The sequence below is a fragment of the Pristiophorus japonicus genome, chromosome 1 (assembly GCF_044704955.1).
Source record: "Pristiophorus japonicus isolate sPriJap1 chromosome 1, sPriJap1.hap1, whole genome shotgun sequence".
NCBI classification, from domain to species: Eukaryota; Metazoa; Chordata; class Chondrichthyes; family Pristiophoridae; genus Pristiophorus; species Pristiophorus japonicus.
Window position 1 is genome coordinate 342,078,972 of NC_091977.1, and position 22,032 is coordinate 342,101,003.

The 22,032-nt window shown below is 43.1% G+C and overlaps 1 protein-coding gene across 13 annotated transcripts in view; it reads right to left on the minus strand.

Annotated features, from left to right (window-relative positions):
- The window catches only part of LOC139273211 (cAMP-regulated phosphoprotein 21-like), a 705,332-nt gene that overhangs the window by 420,129 nt on the left and 263,171 nt on the right, over window positions 1-22,032 (minus strand). For 10 of the 13 annotated variants that reach the window (XM_070889897.1, XM_070889888.1, XM_070889882.1 and 7 more), the window contains one exon: window positions 5,907-5,955. The exons of 1 other annotated variant lie outside the window; for it this stretch is intronic. The gene's annotated coding sequence lies outside the window, so the exon portion shown is untranslated. Of the gene's footprint in view, window positions 1-5,906; window positions 5,956-6,816; window positions 6,904-22,032 lie in introns of those variants that run through there. 2 more of the 13 variants (XM_070889864.1, XM_070889846.1) reach the window with 2 other exon arrangements.

A 22,032-nucleotide genomic window follows, 5' to 3' on the forward strand; every position in this document is an offset into this window, starting at 1 on the left:
TTTTTGTCCTTAACTACGCTGCAGGGCCCAAATGGCTCGCAGGCACTGTGCTTGCCAAAGAGGGAAATAGGATTCTGGTAGTTAAACTTACCAATGGACAAATCTGCCGCAAACATGTGGATCAAACAAAAAAGAGGTTCAGCAACCCCATAGAAGAAGCAGAGGAAGAACACGATATAGAGTTCACTCCTCCACAGGTGACCGAACACAGGAACCAAAGGGAGGAGAGCCCAGTCACTGTGGGCAGTCCGGACAGGCCTGAGGCACCGCAAATAGCAGGCACTCAAGTCAGCGCCCAACAACCGGAGCCCCAACTCAGGCGCTCTACAAGAAAGCGTAAACCACCAGAGAAACTCAACCTGTGATCCCAATAAGACTTTGGGGGGGGGGGGGGGAGGTGATGTCATGTATTCAACCAGCATTGTAACCCATGTATAATCTGACCTAAGTTGTACACTGAGAGAACAATGACCACTAGGTGGTGAACTTGTGGGAGACACTCCTAACCTGGACCTTCAGATATAAAAGGGGAAGCTCCACCCACTTCCATCACTTGAGTGCTATGGAATAAAGGACAGGTCACAGTCTGACCTTCTCTCAAGCATGGGCTTCGTATGCATTTATACTGTATAGTAAGGACGTATCACCTTCACCACCAAGAGCCCTCCTATAATGCTGAAATAAATGGAGTTCCAGTATCCATGGAGTTGGACACGGGTGCAAGTCAGTCAATAATGAGCTAGAAGGCTTTTGAGAAACTGTAGCAATAAGGCACAAAGGCCCAAACTGAGCCCGATTAATGCAAAGCTGCGAACCTACACCAAAGAGCTCATACCAGTCATTGGAAGTGCGGCAGTGAAAATATCGTGTAATGGAGCTGTGCACGACCTATCATTGTGGATTGTTCCAGGCAATGGTCCAACGCTGTTCGGCAGAAGCTGGCTAGAAAAGATTAGATGGAATTGGAACGACATCAAAGCACTATCCTTCAGTGGATGACGCCTTGTGTGCTCAAGTGCTGAGCAAGTTTCCCTCGCTATTCGAATAGGCATCGGCAACTTCACAGGCACCAGGGTACAGATCATTCTATCTTGTCCTCGATGCACGGCCCATCCATCACAAGGCTCGGGCAGTTCCGTACATGATGAGGGAGAAAGTCGCGATCAAACTGGACAGACTCCAACAAGAAGGAATCATATCGCCAGTTGAGTTCAACGAGTGGGCCAGTCCAATTGTTTGGGTGTTGAAAAGCGATGGCACGATCAGAATCTGCGGAGACTACAAGGTAACGATCAACCGAATCTCACTACAGGACCAGTGCCCGCCGCCCAAGGCAGATAACCTGTTCGCAACGTTAACAGGGGGAGGGGGAAGTCATTCACCAATTTGGACCTAACCTCCGCCACATGACACACGAGCTGGCTGAATCTTCGAAAAGACTGATGTGCATCAACATACACAAAGGACTATTTATATACCACTTGTGCCCTTTTGGGATTCGCTCGGCTGCAGCCATTTTCCAGAGATACATGGAGAGTTTGCTGAAATCTATTCCGCGCACTGTTGTGTTTCAAGATGACACACTGATCACCGGGCGTGACACCATCGAACACCTACACAACCTGGAAGAGGTTCTAAGTCGCCTAGACAGAGTGGGACTCAGGCTGAAATGCTCTAAGTGTGTTTTTTCCTGCCGCCAGAAGTCGAATTTTTGGGAGAAAGATTGCAGCAGACGGCATCAGGCCCACGGACTCAAAGATAGAGGCCATCAAGAATGCACCCAGACGACAGAATGTGACAGAGCTGCATTCATTCCTGGGACTCCAACTATTTCGGTAACTTTCTACCCGGGTTGAGCATGTTGTTAGAGCCTTTGCACATGTTGCTACGTAAGGGCGACGACTGGTTTTGGGGAAAATCTCAAGACACAGCCTTTGAGAAAGCCAGGAACCTGTTTTGTTCAAATAAGTTACTTGTACACGATAACCCATGTTAACGTTTAGTGCTAGCTTGTGACACCTCATCGTACAGAGTCGGCTGTATGTTACAGCAAGCCAATGTATCGGGCAACCTCCAACCAGTTGCATACCCATCTAGAAGTCTGTCTAAGGCTGAGAGAACCTATAGTATGGTCGAGAAAGAGACGTTAGCATATGTATATGGGGTTAAGAAAATGCACCAATACCTATCTGGACTTCGGTTTGAGCTTGAAACTGACCACAAGCCACTCATTTCGCAGTTTTCAGAGGGCAAAGGTATAAACACCAAGGCTTCATCACTTCCAAAGATGGGAACTAACATTATCCGCTTATGACTATGTTATCCGCCACAGACCAGACACTGAAAACTGTGCCGACGCTATCAGCCAGCTACCATTACCCACCACTGGGGTTGAAATGGCGCAGCCCGCAGACTTGCTACTGGTGATTGATGCTTTTGAGAGCGAGGAGTCACCCGTCATGGCTCGTCAGATGATGACCTGGACCAGCCAGGATCCTGTGCTATCATTGGTAAAGAGTTGCATCCTAAATGGGAACTGGTCGGCCATTCCCAGGAAAATGCAAGGTGAAATGAAGCCGTTTCACCGACACAAAGATGAAATGTCCATCCAGTCAGATTGTCTCTTATGGGGTAATCGCGTGGTTTTGCCAAAATAAGGCAGGGAAATGTTTATACGCGACCTACACAGTACCCACCCAGGCATTATCATGATGAAGGCAATTTGCCAGGTCGCATGTTTGGTGGCCCGGCATTGACTCGAACTTGGAGTCATGCGTGCATCAGTGCAACACTTGCTCGCAACTGAGCAATGCACCAAGTGAGGCTCCACTGAGTCTGTGGTCATGGCCCTCCAAACCGTGGTCCAGGATCCACGTAGATTTTGCTGGCCCCTTTCTAGGAAAGATGTTTTTAGTAGTAGTGGACGCTTAATCCAAATAGATTGAATGCGTGATCATGTCATCCAGCACATCCACAGCCACCATTGAAAGCCTTCGGGCCATGATCACCACCCATGGCTTGCCTGACTTCCTTGTCAGCGACAATGGACCATGGTTCTCCAGCTCGGAATTCAACGAGTTTATGACCCGCAATGGCATCAAGCATGTCATGTCTGCTCCGTTTAAGCCCGTGTCTAACGGTCAAGCGGAGCGGGCAGTCCAAACAGAGCATGAAACTCGTGACGGACGCCTCCCTACAGACCTGCTTGTCTCGCATTCTACTCAGTTACCGGACACAACCCCACTCGCTCACCAGGGTTCCCCCAGCAGAATTGTTAATGAAGAGAGCCCTCAAAACCAGGCTCTCCCTAGTCCACCTGGATCTCAATGATCACGTGGAAACCCAGCGACACCGGCAGAACATGTACCACGATCCTGTGGCTGTTTCACGTGACATTGATGTTAATGACCCTGTGTTTGTCCTGAATTACAGTCATGGTCCCAAGTGGGTTGCTGACACTGTTTTGGCCAAGGAAGGGAATAGGGTGTTTATAATCAAACTGTTAAATGGCCAAATGTGGAGAAAGCATTTATATCAGACCAAATTGCGATTTACTGACACCCAGGAACGACTTGGAGGACATCACCATCGACGATCCACCAACGCACACCGAACCAGCAATCGACCTCATTGTCAATCACGAGGATGAACGCACCATTCCTGACAGTCCGGTCAGACCAGCCGCGGTGCTGTGCAACAATGGTCCGACCAACTCACACACACACGCCAGGGTTTGAACTTAGACGACCAGGGAGCGAAGGGCCTCCGAATCGCCTCAACTTGTACTGAAGTCTTGGGGGGGGGGGGGGGTGGGGTGGGGGTGGGGGGGGGGGGGGGGGGGGAGAGTGATGTTATGTATGTAACTATGTAATACTTGCCACCAGAGGGCGCGACTGTTGGAGTCCTAATGGTCACCTGCACACACGTGCAGGGCCAGTATAAAGGGCCATGTTGTTTAGGCACTCTGGAGTTGTAATAAAGACTAAGGTCACACGAAGTTTAGTTCACAGTACTCAGCCTCCTGGAGTTCTTCTATACATTATATAAATAAATCTGGAATTTTAAAGTTTGTATCAGTAATGGTGACCATGAAGCTACCAGATTTCCTTTAGGGAAGGAAAGCTGCCATCCTGGCCTTTGTGTGACTCCAGACCCACAGCAATGTGGTTGACTCTCAACTGCCCTCTGAAATGGCCGAGCAAACCACTCCGTTGCACCAGACCGCTACGACAAAATCAGCACTGTTGCAGTACCTTCACCACAATCTGCTGCGGTTCAAGGCGGTGGCTCACCACCACATCCTCAAGAGCAATTAGAGATGGACAATAAATCCTGGCCTTGCCAGCGACACCCACATCTCATGAACGAATAAAAAAAACTACAGGATTTCTTCAGCCATACCAGCAGAAATCTGGCCAATAAGGACTCAACTGCAATAACACTCATTTTGCACCTGAGCTGGTTGCTGGCCACTTAACTATTAAAGTAATGGCCAGGAATATTAATCCTACTCTAAATATCAGGAAATAAGTTAAGCATAGCATTGAAATTGCAAAGCCCGATTAACAGACAACACTGTCCGATTTTGAAAGACAATTTTATTATTTCAGGCTCTGGATGCAAAGTATTTACTCTCATACATAAACAACGTCTGAGTTTCGAAATCAGAAACAAAGATTACGTTTACAAACTGTATGCATCATCTACTTGTCACAATTGCATTAAAACTGTGGGGCAATAATGCAATAACATTTGAAAATGTCATGTGATCGGATGCAATGTGGCTAAATGTCACATGATCCGATGTCACATGATCAAACCTTGAGAAATGTCAAATCAGAGTTAGTAACCCTAGTTCCTATATCCCATTACTTCATGGCCTGCCACCATTTCAGTTTTAGTTTCAGGGTTCCTTTATTCCATTGCCCCCATGACCTCCGCATGCAGCTATCAGTCACAACAGGAAATCCCAGTGTTTTTTTTTAAATAACTATGATGTCAGACCATCAGTAGAATAGGGTTGCTAAACAGAGAAATAATACAATGGATTTCACCAATGACTAGCTTGACTCCCATATTGTTTGGAAATAATGGTTTTGTTATCAAGGGGAAAAAAATGCCTTCTAATACCCTTGACTGGATTTACAACAACTCCAATAGCGGAATAGACAGCTGCTGCTATTTACTTACCTTAAAACTCTAGCCTAGCATATTCAAATTATCAAAGAAAGTTTCTATTAATAACAAAGCAGCCTCTGGGTCTAACCCGTTCTTCTCCCTTTCAAAAACTCTTTATGCTTCACAGTCAATATTAAATAAGAAATGCTATGTACCTTTTACTGTTTAAAAATGTACAATTATCATGACTGCGGAGAGTTTTACTTTCTTTATATGAAATGTTCTCTTAATTGGGGCCTTAATCTTTCAGCGCTTCAAGTGATTTTGAATGATGTGCAGAGACAGATTAAATGCTTTTTCGGTCTAAAGTACTGAATATACTGCGTTGATTAAAGAAAAGGCATTTAAAATAAATTGACAACCTTTTTCTAGCTTAGTGTCAGAATTAACAATTTCTTTGCTAATTGGATTTACACAGGATTGGTCCTTCAATGCAAATGTACAAGGGCTGAAAACTTGTTTCTATACTACAAGGTACAAAAACATATATCCTTTCCAAGCTCATTTGTGAAATTTCACACATACCACTTTAATAATAAGTGATATGTACCAGCACAGACCCTAAACCACCAGAAAAAAAGTTACCAAAAAACTCTCTTAACCCTTCAAAGTAGGGCCAATCAACAAATACCAACACAAAATAAGAATGCATCACTGCATTCATTTACAACACTGAACACATCCAATTAAATTAAGAAACTGAGGGGGAAATAAACATATGTACTTACCACAGCTTACATTTTTGTCCTCAAATGTTACCAGAGCACATGAAACAACCTATAACCAAAATAAATCTAAATCAGATTCGCAGCAGAGTAACATTTTAAGCCACGATATGTATATATCAGTATCCAAGAATTGAAAGAATGTTATGCAGCATAGGAATGAACTGAATGCTGACATGCAGTGCGACGCTACAATTCAGGATTACACTTATATAACAAGGTCAATCCTGCCAAGCTAATAACTTTCCCAAACAAAATATATCAAATGCTGCACTACTGAGAAGGAGATCTCCGGGAAACCAATCGTCATCGACAGTACTTGCGAGCAAAAACCACACAGGTTTCATGGACATCTGTTCAGAGGTACTGACAATGAGCGGAGATTAGACTTTATTTGTGTTACTTATTTGAAAGGGGTTGGAGAAAGGGTTGACTTGATCAATATTACCCTCACACATCACTTTCCTGGCACTAAAGTTGAACAAAATTACAAGGATCAATAAAAGAACAAAACCATAAAAATTATAAGCAAGATCATTAAGTTCAAACAGACATGTCGTTTAGTGAATTTAGATGTTTTGCTGTATTTTTGAAGTATATTCACTATCAATTCTTGCAACTTCAACAGATCAGCTGCAGTATGCGCACATATGAAATAGTCTACACGTTACTGGCAGTGATCTTACTGGTACGCAGACATCCACATCTGCTCTCTTTCCAAACCACTGATCTTGGATACTATTACTGAACATTTCTCAGAGATCAGACTTCCAAGATGTCAACATGGGGCTCCATTAAGAATTATAATCCCTTAAAACCGTATGTAATATTCTCCTCAAACATGACTATCCGTCCAATTGACCCACCCCTAATTAAACACAAACTCAGATTTCAGCTTTAAAACATCACTCACCTCATAGACAAAGAACATATGAAGTTCAGAAATTAACAGAAATACAGACCCTTCCTGATATAATAGTGTGGACCATGCCAAACTGGCGACACGAGGGTATGCCAGATACCAAGTGCAATGCTGCACCAGCACCTGTTCCGAGACATACACTGACAATCAGCCATTTGACTACCGTTAACCAATCACACTGAAGTACTGAAGTGGAACGGTTCTGGCTATCTCTAGGCTGTCTAGCTGTGTGCTTAAACGAGACTTTAATGTGTTCACTTCATGTTCTTCAAAATTTTGCACACGATGGATTAGCAGCAGCTTCTGTAAATTAAAGTGCAAAAGTATACTACACTAATGTAGCAACCTCATCCACTGTTAATTAAGGAAAATTGTTGCAATATTAAGTATTTTCACTTTTGCATTATAACTCGTTCCCAATGCTTTTCAGTAAAAAGCACAGTTTGCGACAGTTTAGTAATGATAAATTCAACTGTAAATCACTTTGTTCAGATGGACCAATCCCAAATTGTGTTAAAATGTGAATTTATATTCCCCACAAAGGTATCAAGCTTTCCAAATACTGAAACTAAAACTTTTAGTGGAATTACCGGGACCTACTTTCTGATAACAAAGAAAGTGAATAAAAAAATACATTTGAACATCTTGCATCATCAATAATGAGATGTTCTGATGAAAGGAAAAACTATTTCAGTTCTCAAACAAACTTTTATTTAAAACATACCACATAAAACAGCTTCTCTTCTGTGGCACACCCTCAGTGCTGGTTATCATGTTTAGCCCACTTTCTGGATCTTAGTTACAGAAGGACCGATTTTAACCCTGCATGACTGATGGAGATAGGCTGGATGGATGATTAAAGTAGTGGTAGAGTGCTTATCCTGGTCTATCATACCGCCTGCAGCCATTTTAACCTCGCACTTTTCGGAGGCAGTTGAAGTGCCCAACGCCAGTAAACCTGAGGCCTCATGAATATGTAAATATTTGGAATCCTATGATGCAATTACAACCCCAAAGGAATTTTAATTAAAAATCGTAGCAATCCCACCTAGTGCTGGACCAGTCAGTAAAACCTGCCGGCTTGCGGACTCGGGGCCAGAAAAGGCCCATAAATTAAGCAGTTTATTTTTATTTCCTTATGTGCCAGGAGCTCCAGGCCCCACAAGGAAACCTTGGGCCTCCCCTTGCCCTTCCTGAGCATGATGCCTTCCAGATCACCCTCCCTAGCTCTTGAGAGGGGTGGGGGGGACTGTTTCCTTCGGGTCCCTGGCAGCAGTATCCTGCCACCTAAAATTCTGCGGGCCAGCTAACGCTACCTGCTGGGTTCAGGCAGATGTGCCCCAGGAGTCAAGATCTCCCTGGCTTTGTGCGAAGGGCCAGTTGGTTTCCACACCACCTTGGCCCTAATCCACACAACCCCTGCCGAGAGTTAAAATCCAGGCTAATGTTTATATTAAATTATATTTAAATGATACATTTGTAGGGAGGGAAGAGTCCAGTTTTTTTAAAGCTTTATTGGACTCCATGGATATCACTACGACGTTGTGCCCTTTGGAATTAAAAAAATATATATATTCCACTAACTTTCAAACACCTACTGATTATGGTAGCTCTTGCTGTTCGCTATATTGTGTTAACTATACTACAATAGTGAAATAACAGAAGAACAGAGGTATAATACAGCAGCTTCTTCGGGGCTGAACCCAAGAAACTCTACTTCCCAACTGTCCAACTGGAACACAATCTACAATCTCAGCAGTACTCTTGTCTCCCAATGCTAACAGTGTTCCAGCTGCCCATGTTATCCAGTGCTACAGAAAGTAAAATGACATTAATCTGTTAAAGTTTATCAAAATGACAATGTTACAATTCTGCTACATTTTCCCTCCACAAAGTGTGTGAAATCCATGATTAAAAAGGACAGTAAGAAATGTAATAAGCAAAGTGGCTTTTAAAAACACCATTTACAGTACGTCATTAAGATAGCTGTTTCACAACCTGCACCTATCACATTAGTCTTGGCAGCACTCCACCTGTACGGTGAAGAGCTCAAAACCACCTCCTCAGGGGCAATTATCACAATGGGATAATAGATTGTCCTTCTGTGGGCCCTGTCTGCAACAGAAAGAGCACCATTTCAGAAGCCTTGACAATGCTTATTGACCATATGAGCAACAGATAACAGGATCTTAGAATACCACCACATAACCCTGTGGCATCTAGCTTATTTTCAAATGTCAAACCAGTGTTGTAGGTGTTGTCATAGGATTCCAATATCCAATTATTGGCTTTTCAGTTTTTGCCAATCTTGAAATCCAGGTATCTGGTATCCCTGTTAAGCCAAATTAAATCCCAAGTTCTGAAAGCAAAAATGTTAACCGCTAGGGACTATGAAGCGTCCTCCTCCGTTTCGGCCGCCCCCAAAAGTTTGTCGCCATCCCCCACCTACTCCACGATGACATGCAAGCCGTGATCCTGACCAACGAATCCACCACAGACCAAATCCACGTGTGGACCGGGGTCAAGCAGGGCTGCGTCATTGTGCCAACCCTCTTCTCGATCCTCCTCGCTGCAATGCTCCACCTCACACTCAACAAGCTCCCTGCTGGGGTGGAACTAAACAATAGAACCAGTGGGAACCTGTTCAACCTTCGTCGCCTACAGGCCAGATCCAAGACCGTCCCATCCTCTGTTGTCTGCGCACATTCAGAGGCTGAACTCCAAGTCATAGCCAACATCTTCACCGAGGCGCATGAAAGCATGGGCCTTATACTAAACATCCGTAAGACAAAGATCCTCCATCAACCTGACCCCGCCACACAGCACTGCCCCCTCGTCATCAAGATCCATGGCGCGGCCTTGAACAACGTGGACCACTTTCCATACTCTGGAGCCTATCAGCATCGACGATGAGGTTCAACACCGCCTCCAGTGCGCCAGCGCAGCCTTCTGCCGCCTGAGGAAGAGAGTGTTCAAAGATCAGGACCTCAAATCTGGCACGAAGCTTATGGTCTACAGGCTGTAGTGATACCCGCCCTCCTGTATGGCTGAGACGTGGACCATTTAGAGTAGACACCTCAAATCGCTGGAGAAATACTATCAGCGTTGTCTCCGCAAGATCCTGCAAATCCCCCGGGAGGATAGCAGCACCAACGATAGTGTCCTCAATCAGGCCAACATCCCCAGCATCGAAGCACTGACCACACTCGACCAGCTCCATTGGGCGGACCACATTGTTCGCATGCCTGACAAGACTCCCAAAGCGCTCTATTTGGAACTCCTACACAGCAAGCAAGCCCCAGGTGGGCAACCCTCAAATCCTCCTTGATCAAATGCAACATCCCCACCAACACCTGGGAGTCCCTGGCCAAAGACCGCCCTAAGTGGAGGAAGAGCATCCGGGAGGGTGCTGAGCACCTTGAGTCTCATCGCCGAGAGCATGCAGAAAACAAACGCAGTGGAAGGAGCGTGCGGCCAACCAGACTCCCCACCCACCCTTTCCTTCAACGACTGTCTGTCCCACCTGTGACAGAGACTGTAATTCCCGCACTGGACTGTTCAGTCACCTAAGAACTCACTTTTAAAGTGGAAGCAAGTCTTCCTCGATTTCGAGGGACTGTATGATGAGGATTCCAATATCCAATTACTGGCTTTTCAGTTTTTGCCAATCTTGAAACCCAGGTATTTAGTATCCCTGTTAAGCCAAATTAAACCCCAAGTTTTGAAAGTGCACACGAAGACTGTGCAGAAGAGATTCACTGAGACAATACCAGGGATGAGAGGCTTGATTTATGATGAAACACTAGATTAAACTGCGGCTTTTTTTATTAGAATAAAGAAGGCTGAGAGGAGATCCAATAGAGATGGTCAACATTATGAAGTCATGACAAGGAACATGAGGCAAAACTATTTCCACTGCTCAGTGAGTCAATAACTAGAGGGCATAAGTTTAAAACAAAAGCAAAATACTACAGATGTTGGAAGTCTGAAATGAAAACAGAAAATGTTGGAAATACTCAGCAAGCTAGACAGCATCTGTGGAGAGAGAAAAATAATTAACGGTTCAGGTCAACGACCTTGATGAAATGGATTTTGAAGCAAGTATAGAGGCAGGGAAAGCGGAGAGGGGAGGAAAGAACAAAAGGGAAGGTCTGTGATAGAGTGAAAGGCAGGAGAGATTAAATGACAAAAGGGATGATGGTGCAAGGCAAAAGGAGATGGTAATGGGTCAAGAAAAGAAACAAAAGATGGGTCTAAAAGATTTATGATTGGCGACATGACAAAAAACTTTTTTACGCGGTGAGTATTTAGGATCTGGAATGCAATGCCTGAAAGAGTGGTGAAGGCAGACATAATTGTGGCTTTCAAAAGGGAATTGGACAAGTTCCTGAAGCAAAAAAAAAAATTCAGGGCTACGGGGAAAGGGCAGGGGAGTGGGACTAGCTGAAGTGCTCTTGCAGATAGCCGGCACAGGCTTGATGGGCCGAATGGCCTCCTTCTGTGCTGTAACCATTCTATGATTCTCAGAAGAGGTGTTAATGGGAATAGCAGAATCATTACCATCAGCTGCCATCTGAACAAATGGGGCAGTGTTTGTAATCTGGAATAGTTGAACTCAACATTGAGTCCGGAAGTGCCTAAACAAAAGTAAGTTTTGGTAGATAGCTGACCAAACCCAAGAAGGGAAACAGAAAGCAGTGAAGGTGAACAAGGTAAGAGAGACAATGGAAATCCTGCCGGAGGGAAGAGCAGAAAAGAGATGTTAAAACCTTTTTTTAAGGTAGAGGACCGCTAGGACTTGGAGGGGGGGGGGGGGGGGGCAGGAACCAGAATCTATAATAACTGTTACTAAAGAAGTGGATAATTATTTGACAAGAAAAAAATATAAAGTTGAGGAACGTGCAAGAAAATAGGATTAAGTGGATAGCTCTTTCAGAGTAGGCACTGGCACGATGGGCAGAATGGCCTTCTACTTTACTGTAAAATTCTATAATTTAAAATGTATGTGCAATTGTTCCTGGTCTGCTGGATAACAGAGATAACCTAACCCCCAAAACAATTAGGGAGGGGTATGTACCTGTACACGTAACCTCCAGACCATCCAGAGATTGAATTAAAATACATACATCACCATGGCAGAACACAGTAAATGGCATGACATTGTAACAAATGTTCCTTAGTTCTCAGAGCAGGTGGGGAAGGTTGACTCGAAGGTGCTAATGGCTGCATAGGTGAGAACACAGATTCTTGCTGTTTCCTGGATGACACAGTGACTCATCTATCGTGAATATGTACAAACAGGCACAATGGTGTGAGAATTGCACAATGTCTGTTTCTCCTGATGGGTTCATGTGAATAGTTGGTAAGAGCTGTTTTGTTTGATATTGCTCTTGGAAGCACCTTGCGACGTTTTACTGTGTTAAAGGTACTATATAAATGTAAATTGTTGTTGTTGGTTAATAGTTATGAGAAAAAATAAATTATGTAAATCTTTTAAAATCGTTTTAAAATAAAGATTTAAAGTAACTGGCATGATGGGCAGAATGGCCTCTTTCTGGGTTGTATAATTCTATAAGGTTTGTTTTGATGAGCGCAATTTTAAAAGTGCCAATGTATGTATTTAGTGATCACCTGCTTCAAATTGGATTTGCGATTGGTGTGCTTAATTTGAATCTGGCCTCTCAAAACATAGCCTATTGTTCTATGATTTCCTGGCATCTTCAATCAATTAACCATGTCAATTGAGTACAATCTCAAAGAAATAAGACAAAGAAAAGACTTGTATTTATATGGCACCTTTCAGGAAATGTCAAAGTGCTTCACAACTAACAGATTTCTGGAGAAGTGCAGTCACTGTTCTTATGTAGACAAACACAGCTCATCAAACAATTTGCTCATTGCAAGACCTCAGAGAGCAAAGAGATATATAACCAATGAATCGCTTGTGGTGATGTTCGTTGGGGGATGAATGTTACCCAGGACATCAGAACTCCCTACTCTTCTTTGAGAAAGTTTAATGGGATCTTTTATGACCACCCAAACAAACATCTCATCCAAAAAAAATCACTTCTGGCAATGTAGTACTCCTTTAGTGCTGCACTGAAGTGACAGATTCACATGTCACATTAGTTGCAAACCACATTATGTGATGAAATTCTGAAAGGTGGCATGAAATCATAATCCTGTGATTTAGATTCAAGAATGTTGCTACTTATCACTGTTAGCTCAACAAGAGTACACAATGGATGAGTTATGTAGTATCGGCCTAATGTCTTTGCATCTGTAAATCATCTAATTATAAATAAATGTAATCAAGAGTTTTAGCCTGAATAAAGTGAATGTGGACTTTGATACATGCTGTCTTCCGATTGACAAGTAATGTAGTGAAGGTGCTAACAAGTTCCAATGTGCAGTGTTACAAGTACTACTAAACAAAGTACTCATTAGCCCTGATCGATTCAACCCAAAAAATATGCACCCATATCATGAGGAGTAATGTGATCTGCTTAAGGCACAACTATTGAAAGAGAACTCTGCATTGTCAAATTGTGTTCTTGTTACTATACATTATATTTTTTAGAAAGCCCATCCACAGGCCGTCATTGAGCATCTCCTTCAGGAAACCCATCCACAGGGACTCCTAAGCTACACTCCACAATTCAATTCAACTGAACTTAATGGGGATCCCCTTGTTCGAACTGCTGTGACATTAACACGCTGTCTAAGTAGCCAAACAAAAGGCAGAATTCTCAGATAGCGAACAAGGTGAGTAAGCCCTTAAAATTCTAACTTTTTAAATGTAATCTTTTAATTATCAATTACAGTTGTGTTTAAATGTGTGTCCTTTAATATCTAGCAAATTATTTTAATGTTTCATTTTTCCAAGTAATTGGAACCAATACATATTTTATTGTATGAAAAAAAACTTGATCTATGTTTGATATTCTGCCAATTTGGAGAGAGTGGCATTACAATAGGAGCCCTTGGTTAGTCCAGTGTGCAGATTACTGGAAAGTAGGGTAATTGCTAATCCCACGGGTCATGCTCAAAGCATGGTCATCAATAAAAATACAAGATCAGTTTACAGAATTACAGTGAAAGCTGAAATTGGTCTAACTGGTGTGGCAATTGGACTGAAATAAAAATAAAACACCAGAGCATAATGTCAGAGAATGAGTCAGCACAATGTCCTAAAGAGCACTCCAACTTAAGTACACAAACTGGAGATAGAGGCAAAAAGAATCAGTTGGACTTACTCAAGCACCAGGCTGACAGGAAGAGACAGCAGCTGCAGCGTAAGGCAGAACACAAGTGGATGCTGATGAAAAGGAGAAGCAATGGCAGCATGATCACAAATTGAACAAAATGCAATAGAAATTCAAGATGCAGAGAAAGTTGTGGTTAGAGGGAGAAAATACAAAGTATTTCAAGGATTTAAATGAATTACTGTTGAGAAGTAATTTTCTAAAATGTGTGTCAAGGTCTTGAATACTTTTGTTGGTCCAAAACTTTAGGCATTTGGGCATGGAGTTTCCACTACGGCGCAAAATGTATCCAGAATGCGCTAGACATTGCGTTGGGTTTTCTGAGGTGAAGTTATGCTGAAGTTTTCATGCAAACATATTAGCATAAACCCAAACATAAATCAGCACATTCAAGGAGTGTAACTTTCATTGTAATTGAATCATGACTAGAACAGGGCATTCCTAGCACCACACAGGAGTGAGAATGACAGGAAATGAGCCATTCTTCAACTGACTAAAAAGTAAGAGCATTAATTCAATGTTAAAGCTTTCCTTGAATAACTCACCTAAACTACAGTCTTAAGTCACCTCTTATTGAACCAGTGTGCCACTTCCATCAATTGCACTGTTCTTTACAGCTCCTGTAAGTGAGACCAGCAATTTAGCATGGAACATTAGTTGACTTGCAAACAGTAAAAAAACGAACACTGGAACCAATCCTGTCTTGGAATTTTTAAAAAATTCGTTCATGGGATGTTGGTGTCGCTGGTAAGGACAGCATTTATTGCCCATCGTTAATTGCCCTTGAGAAAGTGGTGATGAGGCAGGCGCCTTCTTGAACCGCTGAAGTCCACGTGGTGAAGATAATCCCAGTGATGTTAGGGAGGGAGTTCCAGGATTTTGACCCATCGACGATGAAAGAACGGCGATATATTTCCAAGTCAGAATGGTGTAAGACTTGGAGGGGAACTTGCAGGTGATGGTGTTCCCATGTGTCTGCTGCCCTTGTCCTTCCAGGTGGCAGAGGAATAGAAAGAATGCGTGTAGGGGGAGGGGGATCTCCTGGCACATCAATTAGTTTGCCAGTGTAACATGGCAGTTGAAGGCAAAAACAAAATCTGACTCTCATTTCAACTTGCTAGTAAGTTCATTACGTCAACAGAGATAGTCTATTAAAGAGTTTAGCTATTCAATCTAATTACTATATGTCAATTATCTTTAAATAACTTAAATGGTAAAGCCATTATACTCTATAAAATATGAATTGTTCTAAGCAAACTTAGCTATGCAGATTAAGCCACTTAGAAAATATGTTCATCCATAAAATTCAAATTCCAAAAATCCTTTGGAACTCAGGATCCAGAGACAAAAGTGCAACATTAAAACTTAACAACTGTGAGACTTAATTAACATTACTCTACGGACAGCTCTCCCTGGTGAGTCCATCCAGTGAATTGCTAAGCCATGGCGAGCTGGAAGATCCCAAGTTTGATCCCCCGTCTGTGCTGGGTCAGTCAATCTAAGTCAGGACAGCTTTAGGGGCAATATAGGAACATAGAAATGGACTATAATTGACAGAGCTCCCACAGTTTGGGCAAAGATAAATCAGCGATGCTATCCAACAATCCTTTCTGGAGGGGCAGGTGTGTACATGCTGGGTGAGCAGAAGATCAAGATCTGCTATGATGCTCCCCGTGGTTGAAAATCTGCCATGTCTCACATGTGAATAATGGCCATTTGGGCCAAATACCAAATGGAGACAAATGCTTGTGGAAATATATTGCAGAAAGGAGAGAAAGAGAGAAAACCGGAGAAAACAGAATCGACACTAATATCTACGTAAAGGAAATGACTGTTAGCTACACTTTGCTTTCTTTTAAAATAATAAGAAAGCACAGTATTGAATAGTGAGATGATAAGGTATCTGGTTCAAGGCACGCCAAACATCAGGAATTGCTGCCAGCATCATAACAACCCCTTCATTAAAACACAATGCTAATACACTGTGGAAGCTCCTCAGTCAGTAATATATAGAAACATAGAAAATAGGTGCAGGAGCAGGCCATGCGGCCCTTCGAGCCTGCACCGCCATTCAATATAATCATGGCTAATCATGCAACTTCAGTACCCCTCTCCTGCCTTCTCTCCATACCCCCTGATCTCATTAGCTGTAAGGGCCACATCTAACTCCCTCTTGAATATATCCAACGAACTGAACTCAACAACTTTCTGTGGTAGGGAATTCCACAGGTTCACCACTCTCTCGGTGAAAAAGTTTTTCCTCATCTTGGTCCTAACTGGCTTACCCTTATCCTTAGACTGTGACCCCTGATTCTGGACTTCCCCAACATCGGGAACATTCTTCCTGCACCAACCTGCCCACTCCCGTCAGAATTGTATGTGTTTCTATGCGATCCCCTCTCATTCTTCTAAATTCCAGTGAGTATAAGCCTAGCCGATCCAGTCTTTCTTCATATGTCAGTCCTGCCATCCCGGGAATTAGTCTGGGGAACCTTCGCTGCACTCCCTCAATAGCAAGAACGTCCTTCCTCAGATTAGGAAATCAAAACTGCACACAATATTCAAGGTGTGGTCTCACCAAGGCCCTGTACAACTGCAGCAAGACCTCCCTGCTCCTATACTCAAATCCTCTCGCTATGAAGGCCAGCATGCCATTTGCTTTCTTTACTACCTGCTGTACCTGCATGCCTATCTTCAGTGACTGATGTACCATGACACCCACGTCTCATTGCACATCCCCTTTTCCTAATCTGTCACCATTCAGATAATATTCTGCCTTCCTGTTTTTGCCACCAAAGTGGATAACCTCACATTTATACACATTATACTGCAGCTGCCATGCATTTGCCCATTCACCTAATCTGTCCAAGTCACCCTGCAGCCTCTTGGCATCCTCCTCACAGCTCACACTGCCACCGAGCTTAGTGTCATCTGCAATCTCGGAGATATTACATTCAATTCTTTCATCCAAATCATCATTGTATATTGTAAATAGCTGGGGTCCCAGCACTGAACCTTGTGGCACCCCACTAGTCACTGCCTGCCATTCTGAAAAGGACCCGTTTATCCGTACTGTTTCCTGTCTGCCAACCAGTTCTCTATCCACGTCAATACATTACCCCCAACGCCATGTGCCTTAATTTTGCACACTAATCTCCTATGTGGGACCTTGTCAAATGCCTTCTGGAAGTCCAAATACACCACATCCACTGGTTCTCCCTTATCCACTCTATTAGTTACATCCTCAAAAAACTCTAGATTTGTCAAGCATGATTTCCTGTTCATAAATCCATGCTGACTTGGACCGATTCTATCACTGCTTTTCAAATGCGCTGCTATTACATCTTTAATAATTGATTCCAGCATTTTCCCCACCACTGATGTCAGGCTAACCGGGCTATAATTCCCTGTTTTCTCTCTCCCTCCTTTTTTAAAAAGGTGATATTACATTAGCTACCCTCCAATCCATAGGAACTGGTCCAGAGTCCATGGAATTTTGGACAATGACCACCAATGCATCTACCATTTCTAGGGTCACTTTCAGAAGTACTCTGGGATGCAGAATATAATAGGAAGGGACTAAGAGTGGGGATAAGGGTGGGGGAAAAGAAGCATCATTTCTACTTTTTTCTAAATAGGATCGAAGACAATGTCTTTGGTCTTCCCAATATTTAGTTGGAGGAAAGTTCTGCTCATGCAGTGCTGGATGTCGGACAAGCAGTCTGATAATTTAGAGACAGTGGCGGGAGAGGTCGAGAGATGTAGTGGTGAGGTAGGGCTGGGTGTCATCAGCATATATGTGAAAACTGTTAATAAGCAGAGAAGTGGCTTTACAGAAATGGCCCATCAGAGACTCTGAAGAAGATTTTAGCTGAGGACTGTACCAAAGGTTCCAGAAGGTACGACCATGATAAAAGGCTGGCCACCAAATCTACTAGAACAAGACAACAGTGGGCGCATCTAATTTTATTGGAGTAAAGTACTGGAGCTAAATATTTTGCCTTCATATTTTTAAGTCAATCATTGCTCACAGCTTGCTCAAGCAACATGTCTATTGTTGACAATATATAATCACCTAAAATTAATTCCATTAGTTTCAACACTTTTTGGGCTGAGCAGACAACCCCCATGATCTCTAGCGAAGGATACTAACGCTGGTAAGTATGCAAAAGTCTTGTCTCTCTCTGCTCCTCCACTTCAGACTCTTTTCCCCTTCTTCCACTTTGATCTCCTTCCACCTTCAGTTTTTGTTTTCTGTCACTATTTCCTTGACTTCTCTCTTCCTTGGTTTCCTTCTGCTTCTTGCTTTTTTTCTTGTCCTCGTTCTCTTCCATCACATTCACTCCTTTTTGCTCTGCTTCTTCATTTCTTACTCTGTTTTGCTTTCTTCCTTCACTCACTCTCCTTCACTTCTCACTCTTATCCTCTGTTCACTAATTTGCTTTCCTCGATCATTTCCTGCTCAGTTTAATTCTCTGCCTCCATCCCTTTCAGGGTCTGTGAGAATAAGAAAGCTATTTTAATGGGCAACTTCAGTCACCCAAATATAAATTGGTTCAAGGTCAAGAAGTAAATAAATAAGTAATGCTTCATAACCCAGTGCATCAGGGAAGCTACAAGTGTCATAAATGACCTAATGTTCAGTAAATGGAAGTCATGACAACTCTGGGCGTGGCAACAATCGCAGGATGATCAAATTCACTATGATCTAGGGCAGGGGTTCTCAACCGGAGGTCTGATAACGTTTCAAGGGGTCCACCAAAACAAGTCAGCTTGTCAGAAGAATAAAAGTGACCAATTAAAAATATATATATTTAAACTGAATGAGCAAACTCCAAGCATGAGCCTCTTTCAATTGAAAGATTGGCCAGTTTCTGGCCCAATGAGGGGCATCTGAGAAAGCGAATTGGCTGGAGTGCCCATCACTCTCAGTGACAGAGGCGGGTTTCCATTAAGGTGATCCCGGGAATTAGAATTGGTGAGCATGTCACTCAGTCACCAGATTCTCACCGCGAAAGAGCAGCACTTAATCAGAGATCTCAGGAACAAGAGAGGAAGATTCTATAAACAATGGAAGAAAATCTTTGAGAAATTCAAGAGAATTTAAATTCGATTGAGGAGAAGGTTTCAAAGTTACAGAAACAGAGCAAAAAGACGGGTTGACATTTCTGCTGGTGAGGGATTATATTGCGGTCAGTTCAGTCACAAAATAATCGATGATAATAATTTGAAATAAATGCAGCAATTGCTGAATAATTCGACTGTTTTGTTTATTCCGGGGTGGTTCTGCTATTGTCACTAAACTAACCTTCTTCCACATGGTCTGAAGAATCCCAGGAATGGCTGCAGCCTCAACAACAACTTGCATTTATATAGTGCCTTTAACATAGTAAAACAACCAAAATTTGACACCGAGCCACATAAGGAGATATTAGTACAGGTAACCAAAGGAATAATCGAAAAGGTGGGTTTTAAGGAGCGTTCTAAAAAGAGGAGAGAGAGGTAGAGAGATGGAGAGGTTCAGGGAGGAAATTCCAGAGCATCGGGACTAGCCAGCTAAAGGCACTGACGTCAAACATAGAGCGATGAAAATCTGGGATGCGCAAGAGCCCAGAATTGGAGGAGTGCAGAGATCTCGGATGGTTGAGGTTATAGATACAGGGAGGGATGAGGCAATGGAGAGATTTCAAAACAAGCACCAGCAACAAGTGTCACATTATTTAAGTGAAACCAAAATCATCATAAATACTTGTATAACAAATTTTTATACAGAATAAATACTTGTGTTGTGTGATAGGGGGTCCATGGAATTTTTATAACATGGGAGGGGGGTCTCAGAAGCAAAAAGATTGGGAATCCCTGATCGAAGATTTAGAAATTCCAAAGACAAGGTGCCAGCCATTTAACTTTAGAAGGGCTAACTTGAAAGAATTGAGGGGACAACTCACACAAATTGATTGGACAGTTCAATAGATAAAAACTTGAAAATCTAATTAGTTAAATAAAACACAGTAGAGATGCCAGGGCAGGTGGTGTGTTGCAACTGTAGCACGTGGGAGCTGGTGGACACCAGTGATCCACAGCAACCATATCTGCAGTAAGTGTTTGTAGCTCGAGGAACTTCGGCTCAGAGTTGATAAGCTGGAGTCCGAGCTTCGGACACTGCGATGCATCAGGGAGGAAGAAAGTTACCTGGACATTTTGTTCCAGGAGGCAGTCACACCCCTTAGGTTATGTACTTCATATTTTGTTCGTGATCAGGGACAGGAGGGTGTGACTGTGAGTGAGGCAGGTATGGGGATCCAGAAGGTGCCATTGGAGGAGCCTCAACCCCTACACTTGTCCAACAGGCACGAGATTCTTGCAGCCTCTGTGGACCGAGAGCAGGGACTGCAGGGAGGATGAGCAAGCTGACCACAACACCGTAGTACAGGGGGCAATTCAAGTTGGGGGTGGTAAAAAAAATAATGTAGTAGTGGTAGGGGACAGTATAGATAGGGGGATAGGTACTGTTCTCTGCAGCCTAGAACGTGAGTCCCAAAGGCTGTGTTGCCTTCCCGGTGCCAGGGTTAAGGATAGTCAAGGGGCTATAGGGGGGAAGAAACTTAACACAATCACAATCACCAAGGAGGCAGTGCTCAGTAAGATAATAGGACTAAAGGCAGATAAATCCCTGGACCTGATGGCTTGCATCCTAGGGTCTTAAGAGCTTAAGAGAAGTAACGGCAGGGATAGTGGATGCATCAGTTGTAATTTACCAAAATTCCCTAGATTCTGGGGAGGTCCCAGCAGATTGGAAAACTGCAAATGTAAAGCCCCTATTCAAAAAAGGAGGCAGACAAAAAGCAGGAAACTATAGACCAGTTAGCCTAACATCTGTGGTTGGGAAAATGTTGGAGTCCTTTATTAAAGCAGTAACAGGACATTTGGAAAAGCAAAATTTGGTCAGCAAAGTCAGCATGGATTTATGAAGGGGAAGTCATGTTTGACAAATTTGCTGGAATTCTTTGAGGATGTAATGAACAGGGTAGATAAAGGGGAACCAGTGGATGTGATGTATTTGGACTTCCAGAAGGCATTTGACAAGGTGCCACACAAAAGGTTACTGCACAAGATAAAAGTTCACGGGGTTGGGGGTAATATATCAGCATGGATAGAATATTGGCTGACAAGCAGAAAACAGAGTCGGGATAAATGGTTCATTCTCTGGTTGGGTGCCGCAGGGATCAGTGCTGGGACCCCAACTATTTACAATCTATATTAACGACATGGAAGAGGGGACTGAGTGTAATGTAGCCAAGTTTGCTGACGATACAAAGATGGGAGGAAGGGTAATGTGTGAGGAGGACACAAAGAGGCTGCAGGAGGACATCGACAGGTGAAGAGAGTGGGCAAGAATTTGGCAGATGGAGTATAATGTTGGAAAATGTGAGGTCATGCACTTTGGCAGAAAAAAATCAAAGAGCAAGTTATTATTTAAATGGAGAAAGATTGCAAAGTGCTGCAGCACAGCGGGACTTGGGGGTACTTGTACATGAACCACAAAAGGTTAGTATGCAGGTATAGCAAGTGATCAGGAAGGCCAATGGAATCTTGGCCTTTATTGCAAAGGGGATGGAGTATAAGAGCAGAGAAGTCTTGTTACAGCTGTACAGGGTATTCGTGAGGCCACACCTGGAATACTGCGTGCAGTTTTGGTTTCCATATTTAAGAAAGGATATACTTGCTGTGGAGGCAGTTCAGAGAAGGCTCACTTGGTTGATCCTGGGGATGAGGGGGTTAACTTATGAGGAAAGGTGGAGTGGGTTGGGCCTCTACTCATTGGAATTCAGAAGAATGAGAGGTGATCTTATAGAAACGTATAAGATTATGAGGGGACTTGACAAGGTGGATGCAGAGAGGATGTTTCCACTGGTGGTGGAGACTAGAACTAGAGGGCATA